Genomic DNA, 20,718 nt, shown 5'->3' with positions numbered 1-20,718 from the left:
TACTGGAAAAGGAAATGGTAACCCACTCCAGTATGCTTACCTGGAGAATCCAGTGGACAGAGGAGCCTGGCAAGATACAGTCCACAGGGTCTTCTGTTCATGGGGTTGCAAAGAACTGGACCATACACCCAGTACAATCTATGAGATTAAGAACCATAATTGGATAAGGACCTAGCTGAGGCCAAAGAGAACAAGAAATTCTATTGGGGAAAAAAAATCTCATAAATACCAACTACAGCCTTGTGACTAACTGTAGAATCTCATTCACTTCCACTAATACTGTATATGAATGGTGATTAAGCTATATGATATTATTATATCATAATGATGTTTGGACTAGGAAATGAATTTGCATCACAGAAAACTACAGAGACTTGTACGAAATTTTGGTCTATTTTTGGGTTCATAATGAGTACATCTTTCTGGAACCATGTAGGGCAAAATATGATGTTGCCACTGATGAGTTGGAAGTTCATATACGAGCCTAAGATGTATAAGGAACTAATTGTCCAAGAGGGTGGACTTATGAGATACAGTTTGTTGATTTCCAGAAATAGTCTCACTCTGCTAACCGCTCACAGAATTTCTTGGATTATTTTCACAACAGGGTTTAGATTATGTTCTTCCATGGAGAGACACTGTGTAAGGTGTGGGAGGCAGAACAAAAAAGAAGTCATGCTGATTAGATAGTGACTGCTGGGGGCGGACACGCAGTTTTGCTCACGAGTTGGAGTCTTATCTTTTGAAAAATACTAACTACAGTTCCACAGGCAAGTCGGATCATTCATGGCTGAGGCCAGAAGGCCCAGGAGTTAGGAATACCTTTCTGAGCCCACTTTAGGTTAGGATATTTGTGATCAAATTTGGTTATTTGCTATTGTAAGATAAGAATTTTCATCTATGTGTCAAGTGAAGCTGACACTGGAATTGGGAAATGACCTCTTAAAGGTAAAAATAATGACAGAAATAACAAAGGAGTGATTTTTAAAACTCCTAAAGCAAAATTAAATGTCAAATTTGATATTTAATATTCCTACTATATAAAGATGATTTTCAAGCTATAAGAAAATGATAGCCCCTTCTTTAAAAGGTGGACAAGCGGTTGCTAGAATGTTCATATCCCCAAAACTAAATATACATAAAAATATTAATCATATATTGCAAAACTTAGCCTCACTGGGTAACAAAGAAATTAAATTAAAATGGGATGCCTTTTTCTCCTAAAACGTTTTTTCAAATTGTCAACTTTTATCTTAGAGTCATCCTTTCTATTCTCAAGGGTATTTTGAAGCAGGCATCCTCAGACAGTGTGGGGTTGTGTGTATATATATATATATATGTATACATGCATATATATATATATATATATATATATTATTGTATATATCCTGAATATTCAGGGTTATATACTATAACCCAGGTTATTGCATATAACCCTGAATGTTCATTGGAAGGACTGATGCTGAAGCTGAAATTCCAAAACTTTAGCCCCCTCATACAAAGAGCCAACTCACTGGAAAAGATCCTGATGATGGAAAGATTAAAGGGAAAAGAAGAGGGTAGCAGAGGACGAGATGGTTAGACAGCACCACTGACTCCGTGGATGTGCGTTTGAGCAAACTCCTGGCATGCCACAGTCCACAGGATCACAAAGAGTCGGGCATGATTTAGCAACTGAACAATTATATATATCAACCTGCATCGCAGCAGGAAACAGACGGCACACTCTGAATCACTGAGGACAATGCAGGTTCTATGAGTAGCTGTGTGTTTGTACTGAAGGGCACTGTAAGGAAGGGGAAGGCACCAGGCACTCTCCTGCTGGTGCCTCCCTTTGACTGAGCCTGACACAGAACCCAAGGACAAGGAAGCCCAAGTGATGTTATCAAACTCCTGCCTGCAAACTTCCCAGGATTTGAGCAGGAAGGGCCAAGAATGGACGTTAGGGTCATGACTGGAGGATGCAAAGGCAAATAGACAACAGCCAACCACCACAGGGTAGAAATTACTTCTCTGTATTAGACACAGCATTTTGAGTTAAATTTCATGAACATGTTCATATGCCTGATTGAATAATTCACCTCCAGAAATGTATCCTAAAGATACTATTGAAGGAAAATACAATTGCCATTGCATTATCATTTATAACTGGGGAAAAATAAATAGTTTAATTTTTAGAGTAATAGATTAGCAACATAAGCTGTGGCATATCCATATGATGGAGTAATATGTCACCATCACAATCATGGACTATGTGGTATTGTATTTCTATCACCCTTCTGTATCCTCAATATCATTACCTCTGTTTGAGAAAACATCTGTGTTTATTGCAATAGGATCTAAATATCAAAAATAAATTATTTATACACACACACACACACACATACATATATATAAGCTTCCCTGGCAGCTCAGCTGGTAAGGAATCTGCCTGCAATACAGGAGACCCCAGTAAGATTCCTGGGTTGGGAAGATCCCCTGGAGAAGGGAATAGGCTACCCACTCCAGTATTCATGGACTCCCATTGTGGCTCAGATGGTAAAGAATCCACCTGCAATGCGGGAGACCTGGATTCGATCCCTGGACTGGGAAGATCCCCTGGAGGAGGGCATGGCAAACCACTCCAGTATTCTTTCCTGGAGAATCCCCATGGACAGTAGAGCCTGGCAGGCTACAGTCCATGGGGTCAGAGAGAGTATATGCTGTGTGCTTAGTCACTCAGTTGCTCATATACATATATACACACACACACATATACATTCATACATACATACATATACACACACATACATTCATACATGCATATATACACACACATATATTCATACATACATACATATACACACACATATACATTCATACATACATACATATATATACACACATATACATTCATACATACATATATATACACACACATACATTCATACATACATACATATATATATACACACACACATCTATCCATACATACATACATATATATATATACACACACATATACATTCATATATACATACATATACACACACATTCATACATGCATACATATATATACACACATATACATACATACCTACATACATATACATACATACATACATATACATGTATATATATATGAGCAACTGAGTGACTAAGCACACAGCATATGCTTGTAGTCTCCAGGCAAGAATCCTGGAATGGGCTGCCATGCCTTCCTCTAGGGAGATTATATATATATATATATACACACACACACAGTTTTTTCTCTTAAGTCTTCCTCTCTGAATAGCAACAACATATGGATTAAGAGAACAGCAATGAGTAGCAAAGTTGCTACCTAAGGAAAAGAAGAATAAAATACACAGGGAAGGAGACCAGAGGATGGGGAAGTTTCTACGTGTTATGGGTCCACTTTCTCTCTGCTTAAAAAAGGACCCAAGGACAATTGGTAAAGAAGAATTGGCTCAACCACCTGGATTTCAGACCTACTTTGGTCAACCCTATGTGATAATGGATCATTTCTAGTTAAGACTTTCACCTGTGTGCTTTTCTGATCATAATAGGTTAAATTAGCTTTGCAACATATGCATGAATACTCAGGAATCTAGGAAAACAATTTGCTGTTAAGTATAATAGGCAGGTTACACAATGTAACACACCATTACAGAGTGCCTTATGTTCATGATTCTAATTTAGATTTTAAAATATCTATATAAAAGCTATTTATGAAATGTTAATGTGAGTTATTTCTGGATGGGAGAATCATGCTAACTTGGGTTTTTTTCCCCTAAGTTTTCCAGAATTTTCTAAGTATTTATTATATGTATTATCAGAAAATATTTCTTAAGGAATTTTTATCTCAGTGTGGGATTGTGCAATTCCAGATTGTGAATGCCAACTTAATAAAGCTATTTTCTGAGTGTGTTGCACATTATAACTTGCCAAGATTAATCATTTTCAACAAATCAGAATTTAAAGTCATGCCTCAACTATTCAAACTACACAGTACAACACAGAATGAGAATTTGATTTATTATTTATTTACTATCAAATTCTCATTTTATGTTGTACTATGTAGTTCAAACAGCGGGCTTCCCTGGTGGCTCAGATGGTAAAGAATCTGCCTGAAATTCAGAAGACCCAGGTTCAATCTCTAGGTCAGGAAGATCCCTTGGAGAAGGGAATGGCTACCCAATCCAGTATTCTTGCTTGGAAAATTCCATGGACAGAGGAGCCTGGTGGGCTATGGTCCATGTGGTCACAAAGAGTTCGACATGTCTGAAATGGCTGTGCACCAAATAATAAATACCATAAATGCATAGGGATACACAATTAGCTTCTTGATTTATACAGACTTTTGCAGCAACATTATTAAGGTAAAATTAGGTGCAGATGTTATGACCCAATCTTCAAATAATAGAGTTCAGAGATATCTTTATTTTAAATGGTCCTTATCTTTAGGTTCACTCCAAGAAAAAAAGCAGTTTGGGAAAATAAATGAGACATGGTAAACTCTCAAAATGAAGGTAAAACATGCACACGAAGAATTATCCTAACAAGCCTAGCCGTTTAAAATAGGGGCAAAAACTCACTGAGTTTCCTGTTGTAGATTATAGTATGAAATGTTCATTCCCTGAGTTGATTTAATTTTCTGGAATTGAATGAACTAATGACCTCAAAATAGAAATAAAGGTTTCACTGCAAATGGGTCATTTTCATTTTCCCTTCAACTCAAGTGTACTTATTTTGGGGAAATGAAGTGGATGATATGATTATTCTTGTAACTAAATAGATTTTGTGTTGTATCAAATGTAGCCTAAAGGATGAAGAAAAATTAGTCCTTTCTGGTCAACACATTAATGCTTATAACTCTACACCTATGCCTTCCCAAACTTCAAAAATGTGTCATTTATGAGTCAGAACTTATATTTCAAACATTTTGAAATAGAGCTTGACCATCAACTCTTTATAGTCTAGAGTTAGAAATTTTGTTAAGATTATTTAATGAAATAAAATAATCATAATAATGTAAGAAACCAGAATTGTGATTATTCAGTTTCTAACTCATAATTGCTACCTAAGCTTTACTGTATGCATGCATATTTCCCTATGAGGATAAAAGGTAAATCTGATATTAAAATGTAAAGTAGCTTTTATCATTTTATGTATAATCATAGTAGCCTGAATGACATACATTTTCAGTATCAGATAATTCATGTAATTGCTTTGCTTTGGTTAGCCTGAAGCTCATAATATCTCTGATTTATCCTGAGCATGATACAAAGACAAGAAATATCTGGGGTATTATTAAGTCAGATAGTGGCAGAGAAATTAGAGTTTTCTGAAAGTTTAAAAGAATATATTAGGGGAAAAACACTTGATTACACTACATATTTTTCCCTCTGTCTTTAGTGTAAGGAATGGGATAATTTGATCATTTGGATATAGGATTTGCCTCTTAAAAAAAGTTCAGTGGGGGGGGGATCGGGATGGGGAATACATGTAACTCCATGGCTGATTCATGTCAATGTATGACAAAACCCACTGCAATGTTGTGAAGTAATTAGCCTCCAACTAATAAAAATAAATGAAAAAAAAAAGTTCAGTGCTGCAAAGATAGTCATACCGGTTTAGAAAAATGAAGTGAGATTTATTTCATAAGTATGAATTTTCATTAATGCTTACGGTCACTGAACCCCTCCCAACAGAGATGCAAACGAAAAGTATTTTCTTGTAGATATTTTCCTTTTAGTTATTCTTTAAAATTATCTCTAATTTTCTTGCCACTCATCAGGTTGAAGACTTAATTAAAAGCAATAAAGAAGGGCTTCCCTGATGGCTCAGTGGTAGAGAATCCACCTGCCAATGCAGGAGACACGGGTTTGATCCCTGGTCTGGGAAGATCCCACATGCCATGGAGCAACTCAGCTCATGAACAACAACTACTAAGCCTGTGCTGGAGAGCCCGGGAGCTGCAACTGCTGAGCCCACGTGCTACAACTACTGAAGCCCGAGTCCTAGAACCTGTGCCCTGCAACGAGAGAAGCCCCTGCAAGGAGAAGTCTGTGCACCACAACTAGAGAGCAGCCCCACTCCCCACAGCTAAAGCAAAGCCCATGCAGCAACGAAGATCCAGTACAGCCAAGACAAAAATAAACGATCAAAAGGAAAAGCAGTAAAGAGGCAGATATTTTAAATGAGTTAGCACATGATTTTCTAGCCATTTAAAAATTTGGTATTGCACTCTTTTTTTTTCATTTATTTTTATTAGTTGGAGGCTAATTACTTTACAATATTGTAGTGGTTTTTGCCATACATTGACATGAATCAGTCATGGATTTACATGTGTTCCCCATGTAAGTTAATGCTTAACTATGTGTTTCCTAACAATTCTACAATGGTACTAAATACTACCTTTGTTAAAATTGATAGAATCCACAACTACTGACCACCTAAAATACAGGTGCCCAAAAAATAATTTTTCGAATTTATTTACTTTGCAGCAAGGGATGATACACACAAGAATGATCATGGGGAATTTCATATGAGAAGTTAGAGAAGGATAATCTTAGAAGGCGATGCATGCATGCTAAGTCGTCTCAGTTAAGTCTGACTCTTTGTGACCCCATGGACTGTAGCCCATCAGGCTCCTCTGTCCATGGGATTCTCCAGGCAAGAATACTGGAGTGGGTTGTCATGCCCTTCTCCAGGGGATCTTCCCGACCCAGGGGTTGAACCCACATCTCTTGCATCTCCTGCATTGTCAGGTGAGTTCTTTACCACTAATGCCTAGGGAAGCCCTAGATCATGATAGGCTAATAAGGTCAGTCATCAGTTTGTCTTAGCAAGGACTGGTCAGGATGCATAAAACAGGCAAAGTCCTGGGAGAGTCTCATCTTTAGAACATGTGGTCCATGTGGAGCTAGAGGGATGTTTTTCTATATTGTCATTTTTTTTTTCTGGAACATATGGGTCTGATCAAGCTGATATCAGGGAACTCTAATTGCAGACAGTGTGTGATATATGTCATGTTCTTGTTTGGTAGAGTTATCTCTTCTGTGATTAATATATCAGCTTGTCTTATACGTTGCAGTTTCTATGTAAGTTCTCATCCCCCACTACAACCACCACTTTCTACAAACACACACACAGCCTAGCTGTCTACAGAGACTGTGTTTTTCTTTTATTAGTCCCTTCTCTGGTAGGGTTTCAGCCTAAGCTAAAGGGTGGACCATCATCTCCTAGGACTGTCATCCATCCAAACTGACAACACTGTTCATTAAATGGATAGTGACCTTGTATCATGTTTATAATGGTAGTATTTTGACCCCTTGAAACTGAATTCCTTCTTGTACTTTTTTTAATGATCTTTTTTAACCATCTGATGTGTCCTAACTTCACATATCTGGTGCTTATCATTGACAAGAATCTTAGGAATACTATGATTTAAGAAGTGTCTCCTAATAATTTAAAACTTTTTACCAGTGGAGGAAAGAAAATGGCCTAGACGATAAAGAACAAAAACTTGCAGATAAATGTATTGTAATTAATGCTTTCTGGCATCAGAGTGCTTTTAGGTAGAAGCAGCCTGCCCCATGAAGTCATTGGTTTATCCTGAGGATCTTGAGCAAACTCTGTTCCTTTGGACCATCTACATCTGACGACCCACCAAAGAACCTCAGTTTTGCTCCCTTTTTTTTATTTGTTTGTTTGCTTGCTTTGTTTTATTTTATTTGGCTTTATTTTAACCTTTACTGTTGGAGAAAAGACAAGGTTGTTTTAGCCCGGAAGCAAGTATCAATAGATCAGTTGAGTGGAGTGTACCTATTATGTTACTTATTAACAGTAACTGATAAGTCCAAAGACAGTCAAGTATAGTCTTTCTCATATGTTTTCCAAACGCACAATTGTCTAAGATCACAAAGAAGCTGATGTGCTGACTGGCAAAGGAAAGCACTTCATACTTGATAAGATTTAATACTTCTCTCTGATTAATTACATTTCCCTGAATTATCAAATTTGAGGATAATGGAATCTGCTACTGGTATAACATATAAGAATTTAGTCTTTGACCATGCTGGGATTAAAAATGTGTCATGAAGAGTGAGAACATTGAAAAAAAATTTCCAGGCCATGTTATTTATCCTGCAAAATTTACTCTAAATTTCATCAACTGAAATGCATATTTAGTGCAGAGAGAAAAAAATTAATAAACATTTCTTTGCATTAGATTTCATACATAAAAATAAATATGTTTCTTTCACCCTGAGACATGCAGACATTGAAACATATTTAACTGAACTCATTGAATGAGAAAGACTCGGAGATGACTTTCCAGAAGTCAACTATGAAAGTGAGGATGAAGCAGAAAGCAAGCATGTGATGGACAATGGCTGCCTGAAGGTGAGTCTTATTTGCAATGTGGGTCTTTGTCCATCAGTCTGTCCTGATTAAGAGGAAGGGAAGTTGATATGGATTCACTTGTCAGCCCAGCACTTATGCAAAGAAAAACAGATGAACACAGAAAGTTGCCAACAGCATGTTCTCTGGTCTGGCCCATACTTTCATCTGTCAGAGAGCAGACGTAAGTGAGCCATTCCAGCAAGTTACCCCTTAAACATAGGTCTGACGTGTGGTGAAAGAAACACAGTGGAGAGAGCAAGGGGCAGCTCTTCTGCAGCACTAGCAAACCTGCAGGGTGTCAGCTCTCTGTGAAGCTTTCCAAGAGTTGTTTATGTCCTGATCCAGCTTTCATACTTGTTCACACAGGGCTTTCTCTGATGGGCAATGCCCTGTCTTCGGGCGATACCTTGTTGTCGCTGACGATGGAAATCCCTGAATTTTGTGAGTTTCCAATTATGAGAAATACTAAGTAAACACATCTCTTGAATAAATGTGATGTCTCTGGACACTGACAATTATCTGATGCAGTCACTTCTAGTTGTGGGATTGCCATTTTCTCCATCTTGTTGAATCTTTTCACATTTCTTCCCACTCCATGTTGGTGGTGATGGATTTACCACAACCTGCCTTTAGTCAAATAGAAAAGGTTGCCAGATCAAATATCACCTAAGAATTTTTTTTTAATAATTATGATGATTTCAATATAACACAAATAATTTCCCTGTTGTAGCAGCTCAGGAGTTCATGGTTAACTAATTCCATATCTTAACAGATATGGAATTTATATGTTATAAATTTAAAAATTTATAACGTTTGTTTTCCTTTTTAAAACGTCCAAGCATGTCTTCAAGGAACACAATATTTGAGCATGCGTATGGCCCTTTGGGCTTCCCAGGTGGCACTACTGGTAAAGAACCTGCCTGCCAATGCAGGAGACACAAGAGACAAGGGTTCGGTTCCTGGTTTGGGAAGATAACCTGGAAAAGGAAATGGCGACCCACTCCAGCATTCTTGCCTGGGGAATTCCAAGGACAGAGGGGCCCAGCAGGCTACAGTCCATGGGGTCCTCTGTCCATGGGGGTCACAAAAAGTTGGACACAACTGAAGCAATTGAGCGTGCATGCACGTGGTCCTTTACTGATGCTGCATTATGCCTATGTTGAATATCTAGGGTAAGAAGCCCTCAGGATGTCAGCAGAGCATTTGAAGTGCTATGAACTGAGTTATTTAAAATCTACTCTCCAAAAAGTACTTGAATTGCCTATAACTCAGCTAGCTGAAGACATAATCATAGAGCGGAACTTTATATTCCATATGCTAAAGGAGCTCATTGAACAAAAAGGTGCATTAATGTCTACTATGCAGAGAAATCTGATGTTAATTTTTTGACTTGCAGCCAGTGGGAGTCTGCTGACTCTGTTACGGTAAACATGAGATTTTCAAAGAGTTAGCCAGAGAAATCAGCCCATGACAGATTTCTTTCTTTTTTTTTTTTTTCTGGAGGCTTTCTTACCAAAGGAAAAGCTTGCTGCAAAGTGGGAGGAGGTGGTGGTGTCAGGATATAAAAATCTAGAAATAGATTACTTACCATGACACTGGATTTCATTCTCATTCGTTCCTGTGACATAGAAACAAAAGTTTATGGGATCTGTAAGACAGATCAGCACTTTAAATCGCCTATTCCGTTCACTGCAAGCTTATGCCTTATTAAAATCAAACAACAGCATACTTGGGAGCCAAAAGTTGTTACAAATCTGCCACACTGGGAAATATATGAAGCAAACAGAACAAAATATAGTGAATAGACCTTCTTATTAAGCATGAAAATGGTCCTCATCTGAGATTATTTGAATGCAATTTAGAAGTATTTCATTCCTCGGTTGTCATTCCTGCAATAAGCACTAAATTATCATTGTATTTTTCCCTAGCAATTCATAGACTTCCCATCTTAGAGCAGGAACTGAGGGAAGTATTATAAACTAGAGTGGCTTTTGTGAAGGAAAGGAAAAATAGGAAAGCAGTAGACAAAAGTAATGATATATGGAGTGGAATGTAAAACTCAAGGCACAGATTATATGCGGAGGGTTGGGAGAAGCACTAGAATGTCTATTTTGAGAAAACTGTTATTTTTTTTTTTTCCAAACCTGGAAGCAGATAATGAGTCCAATGGAAATTTAGATTGAATTACAACAGATTTCAATAAACTGCTTATCTGGGGCCCCCAAAACCCCATTGTGCTATTCATTACAAAGTGAAAGTGAAAGTGAAGTCGCTCAGTCGTGTCTGACTCTTTGGGACCCCGTGGACTGTAGCCTACCAGCCTACTCCTTCTATGGGATTCTCCAGACAAGAATACTGGAGTGGGTTGTCATTTCCTTCTCCAGGGGATCTTCCTTTTTATTCATTACATGATAACGTGAAATACAGGCAAACCTCAAATCCTATTATGTACTTTTTTATTTATCCATGAAGATAACTTTTGCAGGAATAGATTAAACATCTGTTGCATGATCTTGAGGATTTTTAACAAATTAAAATTTACTTTTCTTAGCCATTCAATTATTGATCATTAGAAGGTGTTATATTCTTTTAATGAAGATAAATGACCTGAATAATGCATGAATATGTGAACATGAGAATAGTTAATTGCTGAGAATGCAATGGCATTATGAAATCCTTGGGTCAAAACTGTGGTCAAACTCATGTACATAAATCCACAGCCCTGAAATATTCAGATATTCATCTCTTGGTTATTTAAAGATTAACAATCAGTTTTATTTGGAGCTGATCATGCACATGTTCTCAGTTGCTCAGTTGTATCCATCTCTCTATGACTCCAAGGACTGTAGTCCCTAGGCTCTGTCCATGGGATTCTCCAAGCAAGAATACTGGAGTGGGTAACCATTCCCATTTCCAGAGGATCTTCCCAACCCAGGGATCGAACCTGGGTCTCCTGCATTGCAGGCAAATAATTTACTGTCTGTGTTACCAGGGACTATTAAAATAATAGCTAGTATGTATGACATGCTTTTGGTGTACCTTCTCATATAATTCTATAAGTTTTCCATGCATTAACTTATTTTGTGCTCACCGTAACCCTGTTAGGTCAATGTTAGTATTTTCTTCAACTTAAAGATAAATAAACTAAAGTTTGGAATAACTTGTGTAAGATCACATGGAAAAATTATCAGAAACAAGTTTCATACTCCAGTCTTTCTGTCTCTGGGGATTTCACCACTAACATCTGAACTACATAAAATTAAATCTCTCAGGGTGGTTGATAAAATGCAATGTACAAGTAAGTGATTAAAAGTTTGGTGCTAGCTTCCTTTTCATCTTACTTCCCCTACCCTGGCCTTGGGATAGATCTGTTTTGGAGGAGGGGGGTTGGGGCTGTGGGGACAATGGGCATCTATTGTACTTTTCTAAACATTTTCCTTGTACTTGAAAAAATAACTAGAAGCAATAAAGGAAAGCTAAATAATATCACCCATAAAAAATCTATTACTGCACTCCACTGCATTTTAATGCTTGCTCTAAAAAATTATTGATATGCTCTATAACTTCCTTTTAATTTCTCAAGTAACTTCCAGAGAATTTAGGTGAGGTAGATAATAAAAGAGATAATAAGTGGTTCATGAAAGATGATGAAATTTAAATTTGAGAACATACTTTTAAAACCCTTCTAATAAATGTTGACTGTTTCAAAGCTCTCTTTTCAGTTCATGGTACAGGAACAAGATAGCTACATTAATGGAGATTCAAAATAGATTCAGATATAAAACGATGTTACATGATGTGAAGCCATAAAAAGGGATTTTTTTCCCTGATTTGATGATGTGTTTCCTATGCATGGTGACCTTGAAACAGTGTCTTGATTCTGTCCACCTCTGTTCTTGATTTATGACTTCCAAATTCAAAACTAGATCTGATAAGTTTATCTGGATTTTTATATGCAGTCTTCTTTCTGGAGATTGTTTTTTTTTTTCATTGTGAACTTGTTTTTAATCCTTGTTTATAATACTGCTACAAATTGTTCATTCTGCTGCCTACCATCAAATGCTCCTTAAAACAGCATGACTTTTCACTAAGCATATCATTCATACAACTGCATCAGAAAACTAATAAAAGTCCATGTCAACAGGCTCTTGGTGTGGTCCAATGGTTGAGTTAGAGATCATAAAATAATAAGATTATTAGATGACAAAATATTATGATTATTTTCTTATAACCATTCAGTTAATAATCATAACCCTAAAAATGGACAATTTAGAAAATTATTTACACTAATACATATTTTGATATTAAATAATAATATTTAATGGGCTTGCTTCCCTGGTGGCTCAGTGGTAAAGAATCTGCCTGCCAATGCAGGAGATGCAGGTTTGATCCCTAGCTCAGGAAGGTCCCCTGAAGGAGGAAATGGCAACCCACTCCAGTATTCTTGCCTGGAAAATCACATGGACAGAGGATCTTGGCAGGCTACAGTCCATGGGATCACAAAAGAGTTGGACACAACTTAGTAGCTAATCAACAACAACAACAATATTGTTTTAATAAGCACCAAAGTTTTATGTAAAATTCGAGTCTGAGAACTTAGTATAAACCTGATATTGTAAAGCCTTTCAAAATTAGAAACTCCAGTTGTGTGCAATATTATCCTTTTTGTTATGGAATTTGTTTTCCTTCTCAGTTCTCACATACAGTTAGACTGCTATACAAATCAGAGTTGCCATGTAATGAATATCACTAAAGCTAATGTAAATCAATCAATCATCATCAACCAATCTACTTGTGAAAACTTAGCACTTCTATTTCTTTAAAACGTCCAACATCCCAATTATCAGTTTACTTCACTGTTTTCTCTTTAATCCCTTCTAGTATAATGGCTGGTGGTGATGGCTTGGTCACCAAATTGTGTCCGACTCTTGCAACCCATGGACTGTAGACTACTGGGCTCCTCTGTCCATGGGACTAAATTCAACAGAAAGCAACAAGATTCAGCCAAAGCAAGACTGTTACTTTTAAGGTTGAAAAATCAGAAAGAAACATACAACAGAATCTGATATAAATATTTCCTATAATTAGTGTGCTGCAGTGAAAAGAAAGTACTTGGGATTTTACTTAATTTTCACGGTGGAATCTTCTATTTGGGGAACAATGATTTCAACCATAATGCAGAGGGCCATCAGCTTTCACCCGGATAGAGTCAGTGCCTAGTAGTGTAAGATCATTTTACACGCAGTCACGTCATGAATGTTGCAGTGTTCCACAGATTTTCTGTCTTTTCTTTAAACACCCACAGTCCTTCAATATGGAGCTTTGAATTCCAGACCTCAAGCAAAATAAATGTTGGGACCATATTGATTTTTTGCCAGACATCAAAAATGTTTATCACCACCCCAAGACTTTCATACCAAAAACAAAAAAAAAAGATGCTTTCCTATTTTAAGCCATCTTACATGGAGAATTCACTTGAGTTCAAAATCAATGGAAGTTGTCTAATTAACCAGTTAGTCACATTAACCACACATTCACAATTTCACAGGTAGAATTTTAGAGTTCAGTTTAATGTGTATTTTATATTAGAATAGTCTTAGCACATAATGTAGAATTGATACTAGCTTTTTATACTTTGATGGCAGTGGCTTATTTGGTCACAGATTATATCTTAGGAGGAAAGTTCCAGTTTAGGGGTTTAGGAATTGGAATAGAAATAAAGTCTGGAGAGAAACAGAAATAATGTCTTGGTCCTGGAGAAACCGAGAGAGAAACATGGGCATAGGAGCAAGAAGACACGAATTCTCTTTCTACAGTTCTTAGGGGATCCTGCAACTGTAGCTGGCTGTAATCAGTTCAGTTCAGTCACTCAGTCTTGTCCGACGCTTTGCGACCCCATGGACTGCAGCACGCCAGGCTTCCCTGTCCATCACCAACTCCTGGAGCTCGCTTAAACTCATGTGCATTGAGTCGGTGACACCATCCAACCACCTCATCCTCTGTTGTCCCCTGGTTGGATCTCCTTGCAGTCCAAGGGACTCGCAAGAGTCTCTCCAGCACCACAGTTCTAAAACACCAGCTCTTTGGTGCTCAGCTTTCTCTATAGTCCAACTCTCACATCCATACATGACTACTGGAAAAACCATAGCTTTGACTAGATGGGCCTTTGTTGGCAAAGTAATGTAATTACTTTGTTGTGTAATGTAATTACTTAGCCGTAATAAACAGGGTTTAAAAAATATGATCTCTAGACAGGTGGCATCCAGGTTGATTCAATGCTGGATCCAAAGAGAAAAACGAAATTCTTTTTGTATTCTTTTGTATTTCTGTCCCCAGAAGATGGCCTAGCTGTAGAACCTTGGATCAATGTGAAACCAGTCTCCAGAAATTAACCTGCTGCAGAAAATACAGCATGTAAGGAAGTGACAAAAAAGACAGTCCCCAAACCATCAGTCTGTCAGATACATGAATGGGAGGAGCACAAACAATTTCTAAGGCAGGGACATTACTCTCTATGATACTATAATGACAGACACATGTCATACATGTAGGGAGCAGTGACCCCACAAGAGACTGAGCCAGACTTGCCTGTGAGCATCCAGGAGTCTCTGGCAGAGGCGTGGGTCGACAGTGGCCTGCTGTGGGGTCAGTCCACTGAATACAATAGTCCTGGCATAAGTCTTTTTGAAGGAAGATGCCATTGCTGCCATTACCTCTACCATAGTCAGGCCAAATTAGAGGGAGGGAACACAGTCCAACCCATCAACAGAAAATTGGATTAAAGATTTACTGAGCATGGCCCCACCAATCCAAGCAAGACCCAGATTGCCCCCACAGCCAGTCCCTCCCATCAGGAAGATTCCACAAGCCTCTTATCCTTGCAACAGAGGGCAGACAGAATGGAAACAACAAATTACAGAAAACTAGCCAAACTGATCACTTGGATCACAGCTTCATCTAAATGAAACTACGAACCATGCCATGTAGGGACAGCCAAGATGGATGGGTCATGGTGAAGAGTTCTGACAAAATGTGGTCCATAGGAGAATGGAATGACAAACCACTTCAGTATCCTTGGGTTAAGAACCCCACGAACAGTATGAAAAGGCAAAAAGTTAGGACACTGAGAGATGAACTCCCTAGGTTGGTAGGTGCCCAATATGATACTGGAGAAGAGTGAGGAAAAAATTCCTCTAGAAAGAATAAAGAATCTGAGCCAAAGCAAAAAAAAATGCCTAGTTGTGGATGAGACTAGTGATGGAAGTTCAATACTATGAAGAGTAATATTGCATAGGAACCTGGAAAGTTAGGTCCATGAATCAAGGTAAATTGGAAGTAAGTCAAACAGAAGATGGCAATAGTGAACATTGACATTTTAGGAATCAGGGAACTAAAATGGACCAGAATGGGTGAACTTAATTCAGATGATTTTTATATCTACTATTGTGGGCAAGAATCCCTTAGAAGAAATGAGGTAGCCCCCACATAGTCAACAAAAAAATCCAAAATTCAGTCCTTTGGTGCTATCTCACAAATAACAGAATGATCTCTGTTTGTTTCCAAGGCAAAACATTCAATAACACAGTAATCCAAGTCTATGTCCCAATTACTAATGCTAAAGAAGCTGACGTTTAATGGTTCTATGAAGACATACAAGACCTTCTAGAACTAACACTAAAAAAAGATGCCCTTTTCATCATAGAGGACTGGAATGCAAAAGTAGGAAGTCAAGAAACACCTGGACTAACAGGGAAAGTTGGACTTGGAGTGCAGAATGAAGCAGGGCAAAGGCTAATAGAGTTCTGCCAAGAGAAAGCATTGGTCATAGCAAACACCCTCTTCCAACAATACAAGAGAAGACTCTACACACGGACATCACCAGATGGTCAACACCAAAATCAGATTGATTATGTTTTTTGTAGCCAAAGACAGAGAAGCTCTATACAGTCAGCAAAAACAAAACCAGGAGCTGACTGTGGCTCAGATCATGAACTCCTTATTGCCAAATTCAGACTTAAATTAAAGAAAGTAGGGAAAACCACTAGACTATCCAGGTATGACCTAAATCAAATCCCTTATGATTATATGGTGGAGGTGACAAATAGATTCAAGGGATTAGATCTGATAGATAGAGTGCCTGAAGAAGTATGGACAGAGGTTCATAACACTGAACAGGAGGTGGTGATCAAAACCATTCCCAAGAAGAAGAAATGCAAAAGGCAAACGGTTGTCTGTGTAGGCCTTACAAATAGCTGAAAAAGCAGAGAAGCAAAAGGCAAAGGAGAAAAGGAAAGATATATCCATCTGAATGCAGAGTTCCAAAGAATAGCAAGTAGAGAAAAGAAAGAAAGCCTTCCTTAGAGATCAGTGCAAAGAAATAGAGGAAAACAATAGAATGGGAAAGACTAGAACTCTCTTCAAGAAAATTAGAGATACCGAGGGAACATTTCATGCAAAGATGGGCTCAATAAAGGAAAGAAATGGTATGGACCTAACAGAAGCAGAAGATATTAAGAAGTGGCAGGAATACTCAGAAGAACTATACAAAAATGATTTTAATGACCCAGATAATCACAATGGTGCAATCACTCAAACAGAGCCAGACATCCTGGACTGCAAAATCAAGTGGGCCTGAGAAACATCACTATGAACAAAGCAAGTGGAAGTGATGGAATTCCAGGTGAGCTAATTCAAATCCTGAAAGATGATGCTGTGAAAGTGCTGTGCTCAATATGCCAGCAAATTTGAAAAACTCAGCAGTGGCCACGGGACTGAAAAAGGTCCGTTTTCATTCCAATCCCAAAGAAAGGCAACACCAAAGAATGTTCAAACTGCTGCACAATTGTACAAATCTCACACGCTAGCAAAATAATGCTCAAAATTCTCCAAGCCAGGCTTCACCAGTATGTGAACCATGAACTTCTAGATGTTCAAGCTGGATTTAGAGGAACTAGAGATCAAATTGCCAACACCTGATGGATCATCAAAAAAGAAAGAGAATTCCAGAAGAATATCTACTTCTGCTTCATTCACTATGCTAAAGCCTGTCACTGTGTGGATCACAACAAACTGTGGAAAATTCTGAAAGAGATGGGAATACCAGACCACCTGACCTGCCTCTTGAGAAACCTATATGCAGGTCAGGAAGCAACAGTTAGAACTGGACATGGAACAACAGACTGGTTCCAAATCGGAAAAGGAGTACGTCAAGGCTGTATATTGTCACCCTGCTTATTTAACTTCTATGCAGCATATATCATTCAAAATGCCAGACTGGATGAAGCACAAGTTGGACTCAAAATTGCAGGGAGAATGTGAAGAGGAATAAAAGAGCCTCTTAATGAAAGTGAAAGAGGAGTGTGAAAAAGCTGGCTTAAAACTCAACATTCAAAAAACTAAAATCATGGCATCTGGTCCCATCACTTCATGGCAAGTAGATGGGGAAACAATGGAAACAGTGAGACTATTTTCTTAGTCTCCAAAATCACTGCAGATGGTAACTGCAGTCATGAAATTAAAAGATGCTTGCTCCTTGGAAGAAAAGCTATGACAAACCTGGAAAGCATATTAAAATCTTTAATTATTTTTACTGACTTTGCCTTAACCGACAAAGGTCCATATTGTCAATGCTATGGTTTTTCCAGTAGTCATGTATGGATGTATGTGAGAGTTAGACCATAAAGAAAACTCGGCACTGAAGAATTGATGCTTTTGAACTGTGGTGTTGGAGAAGTTTCTTGAGAGTCCCTTGGACAGCAAGGAGACAAAACCAGTCAATCTTAAAGGAAATCAGTCCTGAATATTCATTGGAAGGACTGATGCTGAAGCTGAAGCTCCAATACTTTGGCCACCTGATGTGAAGACTCACTGGAAAAGACCCTGATGCTGAGAAAGATTGAAGGCAGGAGGAGAAGGGGACAATAAAGGATGAGATGGTTGGATGGCATCACCGACTTGATGGACATGAGTTTGAGCAATATTCAGGAGTTGGTGTTGGATAGGTAAGCCTGGCATGCTGCAGTCCATGGGGTCACAAAGAGTCGGACACAACTGAGCGGCTGAACTGAACTGAACACGTCATTCATTTTACATTTGTACAAACCCAGAGAATGAGAATGTACATGGCTCTCCAGGTGGCGCTCGTGGTAAAGAACCCCATTGCCAGTGCAAAAGATATAAGAGACATGGGTTTGATCCCTGGATCAGGAAGATCCCCTGGAGGTGAGCATGGCATCCACTCCAGTATTCTTGTCTGGTGAATCCCATAGACAGAGGAGCCTGGTGGGTCCATGGGGTCACAAAGAGTTGGACACGACTGAGGGAACTTAGCAAGTACACATGCCTAGATTATACAGCACCAAGAGTCAGCCTTAGTGTAAACTATGGGCTTTGGCTGATAATTGCATGTTAATGTAGTTTCATCATTTGTAACAAGTGTACTGTCTGGTGAGGAATGATGATAATGATGGAGGTTATGCATGTATCAAGACAGAGTGGGAAGTCTGTGTACTTTCCTCTCAGTATTACTGTGGTCCTAAAACTGCTCTAAAAACATATATTATGAGAGAAGGAGAGAGGGGTGAAACAAGCAACAAAATAACAGGGAGGGAAGATGATTCTAGGGGAAAATTTTCATTAGTCCTGTTTCTCAGCATCCTAGAACAGTGGAGGAAAATATTTAATGTTTTTAACATTCCCAAACTTTGTCACTTTCCCACAACTTCTGCTTCTCTTTTAGAAATTCAGAGCTAATCGACTCTTGACGATAGTATTTCAGTCACGTACTAGCTGGCCTCCCTGGGTCCAGCCGTTTCCTCTTCCAATCCATGTGCTACCCTGGTTCCAGGCTTACATTTCACAAATCACTAACTTCACCCCACTACTTGAATATCTCATAACTTCTTGTTATCAGATGAAGTCTAACTTTTCAAAATGTCATAGTAGGTCTGAGCAGGTTAAACATTGCAATCCCCGTTTAGTTCACAACCAAGAAATAGATAAAATAATTATATTATGAATAAAACACTCACACACAAATGTGTCCCTTTAGAAATGGAAAGTGCGGTAAGGAAACAAACTTTACAAAGTGAAATACAATAAAATCTGATAGATAATAAAATTTTAAATAGTAAAGCAGAAATATGAGGCAATCTTATTAATTCTAAGAAACTGTCTCCTGGTGAAGGCTTGTAAAGAAACAAGGGTATCATCAGACTAAAGGTTGGGGAAAATTGCTTAAGTAAAAATTAAGCGCAACTGAAGCAGTGAGTTTAAAATATATTTCACTTTGAGGAAATAAAGTAGACAATATAGTTAATTTTGGGTGAAAATGAAATGTGTATGGCACATTTTGATTTTTAAAAAATACACATAACCTAAAGAATTGGAAGTTTCAATGAGCTTAAGAAGAATTAAAGATAGTGGGTTTGGTTTAATCCAATAAATTCAGTTTAATCCCAAATGGTCTTAAATGGGTATAACTATAAAGAAAGCTAGGCACTGAAGAATTGATGCTTTTGAACTGTGGTGTTGGAGAGGACTCTTGAGAGTCCCTTGGACAGCAAGGTGATCCAACCAGTCCATCCTAAAGGAAATCAGTCCTGAATATCCATTGGAAGGACTGATGCTGAAGCTGAAACTCCAATACTTTGGCCACCTGATGCGAAGAGCTGACTCTTTGAAAAAGACCCTCATGCTGGGAAAGATTGAAGGCAGGAGGAGAAGGGGATGACAGAGGATGAGATAGTTGGATGGCATCACCGATTCAATGGACATGAATTTGGGTAAACTCCGGGAGTTGGTGACGGACAGGGAGGCCTGGCATGCTGCGATCCACGGGGTCGTAAAGAGTCGAACACAACTGAACTGAACTGAATCCCAGATGGTCTTAAATGAGTATAATAAAATCAAGTCTCGATTTTACAGCAAATAATAATAACAATAATAGTAATAGAAAACAAGGCTATTTATTAGGGGAGATAGAGGAGGAATTGTAAATAATGGGGCTAAAGTTTTGCCCAGGTTTGTTACAAAGGAATGTGTTCCCATGTAACTGGTGGAAGAAATGATATTAGTGGCTGCTGGATTATGCTTTTGCTGTCAGTGCCTGTCATGAGTTTCTAGTACAAAAGATCCAAGTTGAGTTTCAAAACTTAAAAACCAGTGCCAGTTTCCAATGTACAGCAAAATGATTCAGTTATATATGTACACATATCCATTCTTTTTTTAAATTTTTTTTATATCCATTCTTTTTGAAATTATTTTCCCATTTAGGTTAATACAGAGTACCTGGAACTAACACATCATTGCTAATCAATTATATTCCAATAA

The sequence above is a fragment of the Cervus canadensis genome, chromosome 31, assembly GCF_019320065.1.
Source record: "Cervus canadensis isolate Bull #8, Minnesota chromosome 31, ASM1932006v1, whole genome shotgun sequence".
Taxonomy (NCBI): Eukaryota; Metazoa; Chordata; class Mammalia; order Artiodactyla; family Cervidae; genus Cervus; species Cervus canadensis.
Note: the sequence above shows the minus strand (reverse complement) of the source record.